The sequence below is a fragment of the Gavialis gangeticus genome, unplaced genomic scaffold (assembly GCF_001723915.1).
Source record: "Gavialis gangeticus isolate Ggan-Ray unplaced genomic scaffold, GavGan_comp1, whole genome shotgun sequence".
Taxonomy (NCBI): domain Eukaryota; kingdom Metazoa; phylum Chordata; order Crocodylia; family Gavialidae; genus Gavialis; species Gavialis gangeticus.
In genome coordinates, this window is record NW_017729014.1 from 6,666,921 (window position 1) to 6,679,376 (window position 12,456).

Genomic DNA, 12,456 nt, shown 5'->3' on the forward strand with positions numbered 1-12,456 from the left:
AAATGACCAAATAACCAAGAGATTCTCTGCATGGTTTTAAATCCAGAGCAGATTTAAAGTGATGGTGCCATCCATTAAATTTAATAGAATTTGCCAAGGTGCTAATGAATTAAAGAGGGTTATGAGTTGAAGCAGAGATATGTATTAAATAGAGGATTTTTAAAGTAAGTCAACAGCCTGTTTGTGTGGAGATTTTTCCGTCCCAGTTGAACAACCAGAAAGAAAAGGCCATCTAATACACAATCAGCTCCAGGTATGTTTTTCCCATTTCAGCCTGGATTCCACACATGTTCATGTTAAATGCTGCTCTATCCATTTTAGCAACTTCTCTAATCCTTTTAATATTTGTGTACATATATTTCAGTGTGTGGCACACTTATTTCTGTGTGCACTTTTCTATTAATGTCAACAGGTGTCCTAATCATTTAAGAGGTTGTTATATTCATCGCACTGGAAGCCCCATTTAGTTCAGCATGTTCTGCACGCAGTTTACAGTGAAGTATTCAGTTATGAACACGATGTTTATTATTAAAACAAGGGAATTTTGACTGCAATTATAAAACAGTAGTTACACTGAGATGCTTGTACGCCCCTCTCGTCCCTCATATTGGCTGTACATTGTAAATCACCCTAACAAGGTTTCATGTGAACTAACTTTAACTTTAAACTCTGTAGTAATCTGTGAATTTGTCAGTCACGTTGACTGGAAGTATTGGGAAGAGAAGAACTCTACCCGTAGAACAAGTACAACATGGGGCAACAAAGGTTTCTAATGTTATTTGGACGTATGGTTCACTCTGGTTTGGCAGGACCATATTGGCCTTTGAAGCTTGCCAACTACAGCCCTTTGTGGGGGAAATGACGGTCTACCAGGAAATGGGGAAAGACTGCCCATCTTCTACATAAATCACTGAAGAATGACTCCATGATAAAAGTCTTTTGGTCACTTCTAATCAGGACAGGAAATGAACCTTTACCCAAGAGATACTTTAGAAATATTGTCGTATTTGCACTCCGCAAACTTTCTGCAGACACACAACATAAAAGTGCCAAAACAAGTGAATGATGTCCTATAGACACCGGATCTTAGAAATGAATGGGCACTATTCTTAAAGGTGTTCTAGTCCCAACTGAGGTCTGAGGCAAAACTCCCATTAACTTCACCCAAGTCTGGATTTCAGTCCAGTACTTCAATGAAAGAGGATTGGGACAAAACCAAACCCATTCTAACTCTACTGCTTCCCTAAAGTTTTTATAGCAATCGCATTTCAGTGGCTAATAGAGTGCTTACAAAATCTCAAACACATTGCTCCAAGCATGAGGTGACGTATCCATCATACACTTGACAAGCGTCTTGATGAACTGGTGTTAATTTCTCTTCCAAACAACAACTGAGCTTTGTCAGGGAAGACATCAGTGCCAATGTGTCAGGGTGTCTCTTTCTCCTCCTTTCTCTCTGTCTCTTCTCATGAATTCCCCCTAAAACATCTATTATCTTTTTGAATTATAGTTTCCATGTTTGCTTTTATGGATGGGGAGAATGGATGCTGCGTCTGCTGGTCAGGGAAGCTTGTTTTTATGTTTCACATCTGTGATGGTGTGTCACACAACAGGATGATTGATACAGCTTTCAAAACGGATTAAGCTGTAACTTTTAGACTATAGCAAAGCTTCAAAGAAAACACAGTCCTGTACCTTTCCTTTTCTTGATGGGACTTCCTTCTTAATCACTGCAGACTCCTGGAGCACCAATCCTGTATAAATATATCTTTAGATGGATGTAACCATAGACACAAAGATAACATACCATGATAGTGGAATATATGCTGCTACTGGGTATCAGAGATGTTGACAGCATCTCTTTCACATATGGAAAGAAAATTAATAGCTGATGTTTAAATTGTAATTCAAGAGATGGTTTTCAGACATCAGTAACCTTCAATAAGTTAAAAAAGGGGAACATAAAAGACACAGAGAATGACAAATTTAGAGCAAGTGGCACACATACAATGATGGACATGTTCCTTAGGGTGGAGAGAGAGGACATAGGTTGCAATGTACTGACTTTGTATGCAATATTATTACTCTTTCGTGGCTATTACTACTGCCAGCAAAGGTTGACTGTTAGAAGCCTGTGGTTTTTGCAGCTGAAACATTAAGGTTCTGGTCCTGCCCCCTGGTGCAAACAAGCATTTTAGGCAGCAAGTGTCTCTGTCAGCAGCATGTAGATTTGTGTAGTGTGTCCTTAGGCATCCAATACGAGTGTTTCAGGGAGATGAATGTACAGACCTGAATGTCTGTGGAAGACAGGGTGTCTCGACCATTGGGAATTAGGTGAGGGAGGGGAGCAGAGGTGAAGCAACGAAATACTACTGTTGGCACTAGGAGAGGCAAGTCAATCACCAGCAACTTCTGTGTGCCTTGAAAGCACAGCCAGATGGTTCCCAGCACACGTCCCATCACATGGTGAGTCTGGAATCATCTGCAGGAAGTTGATTCTTCAGTACAGAAGAACAACACTTAATAGTTGCAGCCAGTTGTTCTTATTAAAGATCTAAAATTAATTTACCATTTAGCACTGAAACTGAGGTAGTGCCTGGAAGCTAACCCTGGCTGAAGCCCCACTGCACTGGGGACTATAGGAACGTATGGTAAATGGCAGTCCTGGCCCCAAAGACATTAATCTAAAGGACAAAATGTAACAGGTGGGTTGTGGTACAGGGCAAGCAAAAGGGTATAACAAAAGTGTTTGAGAGTGAACAGTTCTTAGCCAATGAGACGCAATAATCACAATCACAGATGCTTAGTGCTAACAACTCTACAAGATTTCTTTCCTCACTTAGGAGATGTGTTTGATTGCTCCCATGCTTATTTCAATCTAAAGCCCCATTCTGCAATGTCTTCGTGACACTCCAAACATCCACAATACTCTTTGAAGTTGAATTTTAATGTGTTTATTGACATCAGTTATGATATTTCAAAACACATGGGCCAGAAATTGTTACCATGCGTCCCTAACGTTTCCAATAATCCCCATATAAAAACAAACTCTGCCTTCTGTGATGATTTTACATCTTCATGCTGACTCATTTGACTGTGTTTATTTAAACTCCTGTGCTTTTTTTTTTAATTCAACACTTTTTGAATGTAAAACAATGGCCCATGTGCAATTCTCTCCATATGCAGATTTCAGATATACCTGCAGCTTTTTGTGCTTTCTTTTTATGGGCAGCATATGGACACTAATTTTTCTCTTCAATTTTCACTGTAGAACGTGGACCTGAAATACGGATCTCTGTTACCAAATCTGCAGAGATCTCATACATGCAGCTTCTACTTCTCCTGTTAGAAAGGATCAGATCAGTGATAGTCCATACCATACGCTTCAGAAGAGGATGCAACAAACCTTGCAGTAGGCATATATGTGATAACTGGGGCCAGAGAATTTTCCTTCTAACCCTTATTTCCTCCACAACCCCATCAAGAAAGTTGGCTTAAGCTCACAGCAATACATAAGTTCCCATAGTCCTTCCAAAACTTACTTAGTTTAGTATGTTCGTTCTATTACAGCTTTGGATACTTCGGGTATCCAGTTAAATGTCAAATTCCTTTTTCTAAATTTTGCTAAGCTACTGGCATCCATGGCAATGGGCTTCACAGGCCTATGTGCACGGAACAATACATGAATGCAACAGAGAACAGGACATGGAAATCTGAAATGTAGAGAGGAAGAGGAGCAATTTTAGCTGAAGTGGGCCTGGGCTTATATTCCTTATATATTCAGGGCTCCCTGCATAGCCTGTCAGAGACTAGAACTGTGCATTCAAAAAACACCAGGTTATACCCTGGTTGTAGTCAAAGTGGAGGCCATTTCTTTAATTGGCAAAACATGATTCCATTATTCCACACAGACAAAATTCTGCCTTGTGCAAATGAGGGGCACACAAGAAGGGAGTCCAGTGGCAATCCTCCCAGTGCACCAGGCTAGAATTCCATCCTTCAATCTGTTAACTACCTGATACTGTAACTCCTTTCCATTTTTTTCTGTGTTTAAAATGGAGCACAGAGAATAAAAGTAAAATGTGCAGAACCCAAAAGAGTGGCCACGTACAGTTTAATGCTGTAAATACTTGCTACCAGCTTAAGCTCTTCTGCCAGAAATCATCCTATTGACATCTCAAAGTAAACGTAACAGTGTGTTTGCAGGATCAGACCTTCCTAAGATGGAATAGTGTCGTGCTCCCTCTGCTGACTCTGCAGATGCCTTTCAGTTAAAAATTCCCTTTCACTGAGCTTCTGGCAGCAGCACTGGACTGATGCCGGTATAAATAGGGAAAAGTTCTCCTAGGTTGATCTAACTCCCAGTGAAGTCACTGGATCAGGCCCGCTGAAGGTTGGAATTGCTCTTAAACCAAACACTTGGGAGGTGTTAATTTCAGCTGCATGCAAAACACTGGGGAGGCAAATAAAATCAATGCTTGCTAAATAGAAAAAAGGGTCTAAATCAGTGGGGAAAATATGTTTATTTTCTAGCTCCTATAAGGGCATTACAGAAAAGAATGGAAATTGAGAACAAATTATTAACTATACAAAAAAATACATCCTACTGTCCTTTTAAGGGAAACTTAAATTACCGTCTTGGTAAACTGGAATGGCTTTGGGGATATGGACCTGGTCTTCTAGTCTTTTGAGTCACTAAGTCTCTCCAATATCTCTGGGGGAGCCTGGGCTTAATAGTATCATCTGAAATGTAATAAACCCTGCTAGTGATGAACAACCAGGAAGGTACAAGCCCCACTGGGATTCGGATTTAATTCAAACAATTTGGAATCCAGCACTGAAAGAGCCACTTAGAGTCGCATATTATTTTCCATTTTGGTAAAATAGATTAAAAAAAAAGAGAGGGGGGAAAAATGAGATATACATCTTGGAAACTGTATAAATAATGTACAAATGAAAACCTGGCTAAAAATTCACATATTTAAAATGATAGGCTCGATTATTTGAACATTGAGGAAGGGCCAGAAAAAGACTTTTATTATATTATTTACTTACTGCACATACACTTTCAAGACACGCAAAAGGAATTTCACTAAGCTGTGCTCTTTCTACATAGCCAGGAATTAACCCTTTCTGGGCCCAGGCAAAAGCAAGGCTTTGTGGCTTGGCTCAATGAAACAGCTCCCATTGTTTCTAGGTTGCCTAAAAACACTAGTGACCAGCAGGGATAATTATACTTTATGATACTGGATCAGCTTTGCCACAGACTCCCTGTGTGGCCTTGGGCAAGTTATTTAATTCCTGGGCCCCATTCTCCATCTACAAAATGGTGCAGTACTTTCCTCTCTTGTTGGCTTGGACTGTGGACTCTTTAAGCTAGTATAGTGTTTAATACTATGGGCTCCAACGGGCAACCCCTGCAGCAATATTCGGCAGAAACCAACTCAGATTCTTACTTGGGTATCTGGACAGCCACCTGTGCATGCAACTCCCTGCTTGTTGCTGTCTCACAGCTGCTTCATGTTGTTCCTTGCTAGTATCATTTCATGCATGCTTAATGAACAGCAGATAGCCAGCAAAGAGTTTGGAGGGTCAAGGATGTGAGAAGTGCATTCAGCTATAGGGCCCTTCTTAACTTTGAACAGCTCACAGTTCAGGATTAAACTGGCAAGGAACTATTTTGGAGCATCAGTGATACGTTACACAGGTATGAGATATTATTTTACAGGGCTGTTATCTAACTACTGTCAGCCCATATTTTAAACAGGCATATTAAAAATTGTGGATGAAGTGTCAAAGCAACAAGCTCAAACGATTACAAATAAAAACTGCTGCATGTTTGCATTAACTAAACTAGCATTCAAGTGCAATATCACTGGAGCTCGGCCAGTGGTATAGGTCAAAACTCAGCCACATGTCCTGAACATCCCTCAAATACAGCTAAGCAAACAGCTTTGAAAACCCTGTGCCAAGTGCCAGCTCCAGCTGGCATCTTAGTGCATTTTACTGTACAGCTTATTACAGTTTGGGAGGTTATGAAAAGTTTACTAATGAAAAACATTTCAGGAAATCATGCCAGCAATTTAGGCTGGGGGAAGAGCTATAATGACACGAGCATATATAACTTTAGTGGAAAGTCTGAAACATCAGTTCCACACCCTGAGAGCAGCCTCTCTGTTTATAAATCTCAACAATTCTGAACATCAAGAGCAATTGTACACATTTCTTTTAAGATGTTTACGTTTTGCTTTCTAAATATTTAAAACCATCGATGAAATTAAAGACAAAACTTTCACGATGCTTCACTCCTCATTCCCTTTTCGTTTTTCAGAGAAAGTTTGTGTTACATAAACACAAACTCGATACAGCTAAAGGGGTGTGAGAGCACTGGGCAGCCATCACATTTCGGCAAAATGTTTGGATAACCAAAGGAAAAGACTCTTGAAGTTATCGGCATGGAGATCCGGTATGAAATAACACATTTATTTGACCTCTGAGCAAGAATAATCTAAGATCAGTGCTGTTTTTCATAAGCATAACAAGGTGATGGCTCCAAACTCTGTAGCGGGATACAGGATATACTGATCTAATTTTCTTTGCAAGAGAAGGATAATCCTTTTGCCAGTGTTCAGCACTCCCTAAGCATCCAATATAAACCTTCTATCTTCCCAAGCAATATATAAATTGTATTTGAATGTGAAATGGGAAATTAATCTAGTTCATTCGTACTTGCTATTCTAGCATTTCGTCTTTGCTCCGTCTGCCAGTTTTTCTGTCTTACTTGCTTCTGTCTTCTGTTTTTTCTCTGGTTTAATTGAACAAAGATACCTTCATTTTGCCCTCAGACTGCTTTTTCAGTTGGAGTTGAGCGGGCAGAGGTAAAGACAAAACTGTATCTTAAGGGTGTTTCCATTCTTCTATTAATATGTGAGGGACCAAAGAGGGAAATCCCTCTTAAAGAATCATGCATACAAATTGACACGGCAGTAGTTGGAGACTGGCATGCTCTTTTACGCCTAATCTGCTGCCAGTTTGACTTCAGGGTAGGCTAATTTACCCCAGCTGATGCTTTGGCCCCTAGAAACATAAAAGGATGTAACTGTGCTTTTTCATGCCTCAAAGTTCAAAGACTTTTTAAATAATGTAGGCTTTTTGACTGGATATTAGCGTATTTTAGAAAACAGCTGTATGAGGTGCAAAGGACAAGATGCTGGCAAACTGTAGAGTGGGGAGGCTGGCAATATTTACATGGCAGGATAAGAACTCATTTGACAATAGTTAAATATTAAGAGGAGGGAAGAGAAGAAAGCCATTACATCAGATTCTTGCACCAAAAAGTTTTAGGAACTTTTCCAACCACAACGTGTTTGTTTATTTCATTTTCAAAGTCTTTGTTTGGTTCATTCTTCCACTGACACTATAAAAAAATACCTTTTTCCCACGGGCTTTCTGGCAGAATATTCAACATTAGAAAACAAAACTGGATGTCTTCATAATGCAGGCAAAGCCTCTGCTCTCATCTTCTTTCAGTATTGCACAATATTTGGATGCAGTAGGAATACCGAAGGGTGTCTGTCTATCTACCAATGCTATCCAGCGCCGGATATACCAGATTTCCTTTAGTCTTCCAGAACTCTTGGCTTCCCTTGTGTCTGGGTGTTTTCAAACTAGCTTTAATGCAATAAATCAAAGTTGTCAGCACTGGAAGAAAATTAATGTGAGAAGTTGTTCAAAAGGCCACCAGCCATGTACACCCTATGCATACAGTATTAATCCAGGCTTCCTAAATGACTTGGAGTGCTTTTCACTTTCATTATGTTTTGCTATTTTCAGAGCATTTTCAAGGTAATGCATGTTGTTTGTTCTTCCATTGATACCTAGTAGACAGTGGATTTTATCCTGCAACCCCCTACATTTACCATGGTTTCAGACAGAAAGTGTCAGGATCTAACCCTTACCCATTTGGGTCCAAGCCACAAAATCTAAACCTGGATCCAGATTTTGAGCAACCTAAGATTTGGATCTGGGATTTTGGTTTGGATGCCTTATAGAGGGAGAGCTAAGTGATTCCAAACAGCCCTTTTCATATGTCCTGTAGCAATGGAGCTGGTTGAATTATTCATTGTGAGTTATTTATCCAAAGAATGTGGTTGGCATTTGTGCTGAATAAATTACTCATGAAATACATTTTTTTTCATTACTCAACTAGCTCTACAGAACGCAGGAACTTCAGGCCACTTACTTTCTAAAAGCGTCTCCTCTGAGCCTGAGAAAAAGAGCACTTGGGAAACCTCCTTCAGCTGGTCCAGGGATTTAGGTGTTAACCTGGAACCTGTGGGAGCCTGTTTTATGCTCTTCCGTGCTACACACTTCCTGGGTGACTCTGGACAAGTCAGTGCGGTGAGGAAAACACAAGATTGTGAGCCAGTTAGAGACTGCAGTAGTGATGTCTACATAATCACCAGAGATGGGTGGGACATTCCTCTGAGGGTAACCTTCCAGTTCACGAGGAAGATTTCTCCTGAGCTCAACCCAACATTTTTTCTTGCTCATCTTCAGATCATTTTCCATGTAATTAATCTGAGATTTGCTTTCATTCAGTGGCTCTAGAAACTTGAGTACTGTCTGAAGATAATTTAGTTCAAAGCCAAAGTTCCCCAGACCTAGAACCACAATTACCTTTTTCAGCCGAGAAGTCAAGACAGGCTGACCTAGATGTTTCATTCCAAAATACAGAGGCCATGACAGCACCCCCACTTCCCTGTATTGGGAATGATTTGAACATCACTGGTTATTGCACCTGTGGCAATATTTCCATAGGAGAACAGAAGTTTTGTTAAACCCCATGTGGAACAATGCTTCTCCTTCATTTTGCACTTCACAGCCCAGCTTCAAAATCCATATTAGCTGTCACTTTCTCTAGGATGGCTCTATCCAGGCAGTTTGTCCATGTACAACTTGAGAAAGGACTTCAGAATCCAGCCCAGTGGGTGCAAGTTTGCCCCTGCTGCACAGCCAATAGAAAAAAACACAAGAACACAAATCACTGCTTTTCACATCAGTCCCAAATAAGCACAGGCTTTGCTTTCTACTTTCTAAGAGCCCAACTTAGGAATTTGTTTTTTTAAAAAAAAGGTATTTCAAATATGGAGGTTCCCCCCCCCATCCAATTATAATAATTTTAAGGTATTTCAAACTTTAGACCTAAACTACTCTTCATTGTCCCCTCAAATTATCCAAATCTTTGACATGAAAAGTCATTATTTGCTAAGTCTCCTGGCAGCAGCACTTACTGAAGTGAGGTTGTTCAGGTTTGGGTGTTTAAAAATGGATTTACCATTGCAAATGGTTCATATAGCTAGAGTTGCGTCTCGGTAGGGTAAAGCACTCAAGGCTTTCAATTGCTGCAGGCCCTGCTGACTCAGGGAGTGAAAGCTGTGGAATTGCTGGCAAAGGAAATGCTAATAATTAAAGCAGTAATCGTGACTCTAGGACAAGAAATAAATGCCTATGGGGTGATGAGAGATTTAATAAACAAAGCAAATAGGAGCCTCATGCTGCACAATGCCATAGAGCAGCGATTACAGCTGGCAGCGTGACCCACCTATTTTATGTGCCAGCACAACAGGTATGCTAGGTAAGGCTCACAAAAACACAGAACTAGCCTCCCGTAGGAGCAGCAGTCAGCTTGCTAGATTGGAGGGGCTCATTTGGGCAAACAGCTCAGTGGAACACTGCTCTCAATGCACTCCCCATTTTGCATAGATGAAAGGCTCTTGCCCAGCTGCTGGCAGACTGATTCTTTGCTCCCAGGGATTTTATCAGGCGCTGTTTAGACTCCTGCCCATTCTGGGACATATAGCCCATGTTTTTTGTAAAGCCAGGGGATGTTCTTTCTACTCAGCCCACAGGCAATGCAAATGAGAGAGACAAGTACACTCTAGCACCAGACCAAAGACCCCTGTAAATAGCGCTCCAACCCACTGTCCCCTCTTCCGAACTCAGGGCCTCATTTCCGCTCCTGCTTTTCCACACAGTTGCTAGGGACATGGTTATTTAGAATCAGAAATGCCAAGCCATGAAACCACTGCAGCTGCAGTAGAAAGCCATTGCACCACTACTTACACAGTGCCTTTCCTCCACTGGTTTCAAGTGACTGGTGAAGCTGTCATGGGAATGCGTGGGGTGTGTATGTGGGAGAAAATGTGGTCTGCTCCCTACATGAATGGGAGATGGTATAACCTGCGAAAGCAGGTGCGAGAGTGGAGATGCCTACAGCACTGTCAGTCACTAAGGAATGATTCCCACTATGACGGTGTCTGGAAATCCTGGCTGCCTTGTGCCACTGAACTCTTTACAGCAATCTGGGCGGTCTGTATATAATACGCTACAGCCAAGAGAACTGCCCCATCTTAGCTGTCCCTAGTGGAGAACAGCCGGTGGGGAGGTAGCACAGAAAAGGCATTAGACTGGGACCGAGGAGATCTGGCTCCATTCCCAGCTCTGCCACTGGCCTTCTGGGTAACCTTGGGCAAATTGTTTCACTGCTGTGTGCCTCAGTTTCCCTTGTCTCCTTGCATTTATATTGTAGGTACTGGTCTCTCAGCACAGGTCTGCACACAGCCTAGTCAAGAGGGGATGTGCAGCACTGCTTTTATACAAAGAACGTATCAGAATGGAAGCCATGTCCTCAAGGGGCCGATAGACTTCCAGCTATTATTATAGCTAAGCCGGAGATCTTGCCAAATCAGTGCTCCTCGGGTCTGCTTTCCTTTAAAGCACGAAGGAGGGTCCAAAATTGGACCCCAAGCCGCTGGTGGAAGCTGCGGGCCTGCCAGAGCTTTCCAGGAAGGAGCTGCACTTTGCAGATGCAGGCAGTCGATGCATAGCCAGTATCTTTTCTGAGGCAACCACACGCAGGATGCTTCCCTGTGCAAAGTCCAGCATCTGTGTAACCTGGCCCTTTTGTGCCTGTCGAATAACTTAATTTGCTGTCATTCAGGTGTCTGGTTACGCTTCCTTGTTTACCAAGTGTAATGATATTCCACAGTATCTGACTTACACAAGAGCCTAAGTGAAGTAATTTGACAGGAAAAACAAACAAATGAAAGGAGCCTTTAAACACATCAAAGAGAAAGTGTGCTACTATCTGTGGGACAATCATCATAAGCCGTGCCGCCGGGATGGCAGTCACTCCAAGTTACTGCCCCCGGGACCACAGGTCGAGAAACGCTCGGCTCCTGTTTGTTCTTCTTCTGTGACTTCTTCAGCCCATGAATAATTGCTGGTTGCAGCAGCCGTAGGAGAAATCAGCTGTGCGCTCTCTGGAAAACTTAGTGCCTTGCTCACGATACTGCCCCGCACAGAAAAAGGAAGGGGTGTCCCCTCCCCATGCCATGATGACATCGCAGATTGAATCAGGAGCAGGTCAGAATGCAGGGACCAGAAATTGGTTTTTGGTATAAAATAAGAAAAAATACAATTTTCTCAATCAGTGGAGAAATGACAGTGTCCAGAAATGCCCTGTTGCTGAGCATTTAAAAAACACTAGCCAGGACTCCTGATCCTGAGATTTTTTTTTATCATGGTCTCTATTTGCATTCCGGTTTCCCAGCTTAGCTCCCATCTCTGTGCTTTTCTCTGCAACCACTAGGCTTAGAAACTTTTTTTTTTTAAAGAAATGAAAGTTGCGATTCTCATACGATCACTTGATTCCAGCGGCTGGAGCTTCAGAACAATGCCAACTCTTGCAAGACTGCAACTAAACTGCAAGTGCAAATGGGACTACTTAGAAATGCCACAAAGAAAATTAGTGAGAAGGGACAAAAGGAGCATTCAGAGTCTCAGTGCTGCAGTTATATTTAATAACTCTGGGCATGAACATGATGCACTATTAAAAACCTTCAACCTGGTGCCTGTTCTTCCTCCACAGAGTGTAACATAGGTATTTTTTTACAGGCAGTTTACATTCACTTAGCCTTAGTGTGAATGGCTGTAACCATAAAAGGTGCAGGACAACGAACATCTGGTCTCTTTGCAAACGACCTCTCTCTGCATATGACCTAATAACCACCGGGGACCTCCTCCACTTTAGAAGACTGACCCTTATGGCTGTTCAATGGGAGAACAAGCCTCAGTTCTGTGACACAACAATTCAGGAGCAATCCCTTCTATTGGAAACTCACTGAGTTCTCTGTTTCTTACTTGGGGGTTTTCCTTTATAAGGAATAAACTAATCCTTTATCCTAGGGATAGAGATATTGGAGCACTAAGTTGGCCAAGGAAATCCTTACCAGGAAGCATTTATATCCCAGGGATAAAGATACCAGGAGAGGAAATTTGGTCCAGGATATTATTAGTAGAAAGTAAAAGGAATCTCCTGTTACACCATCAGTAAGATAAAGTTTGTTAAAAAGACTTGATATGGAAAGAACTAAGGGAACCTCTATTGAATGC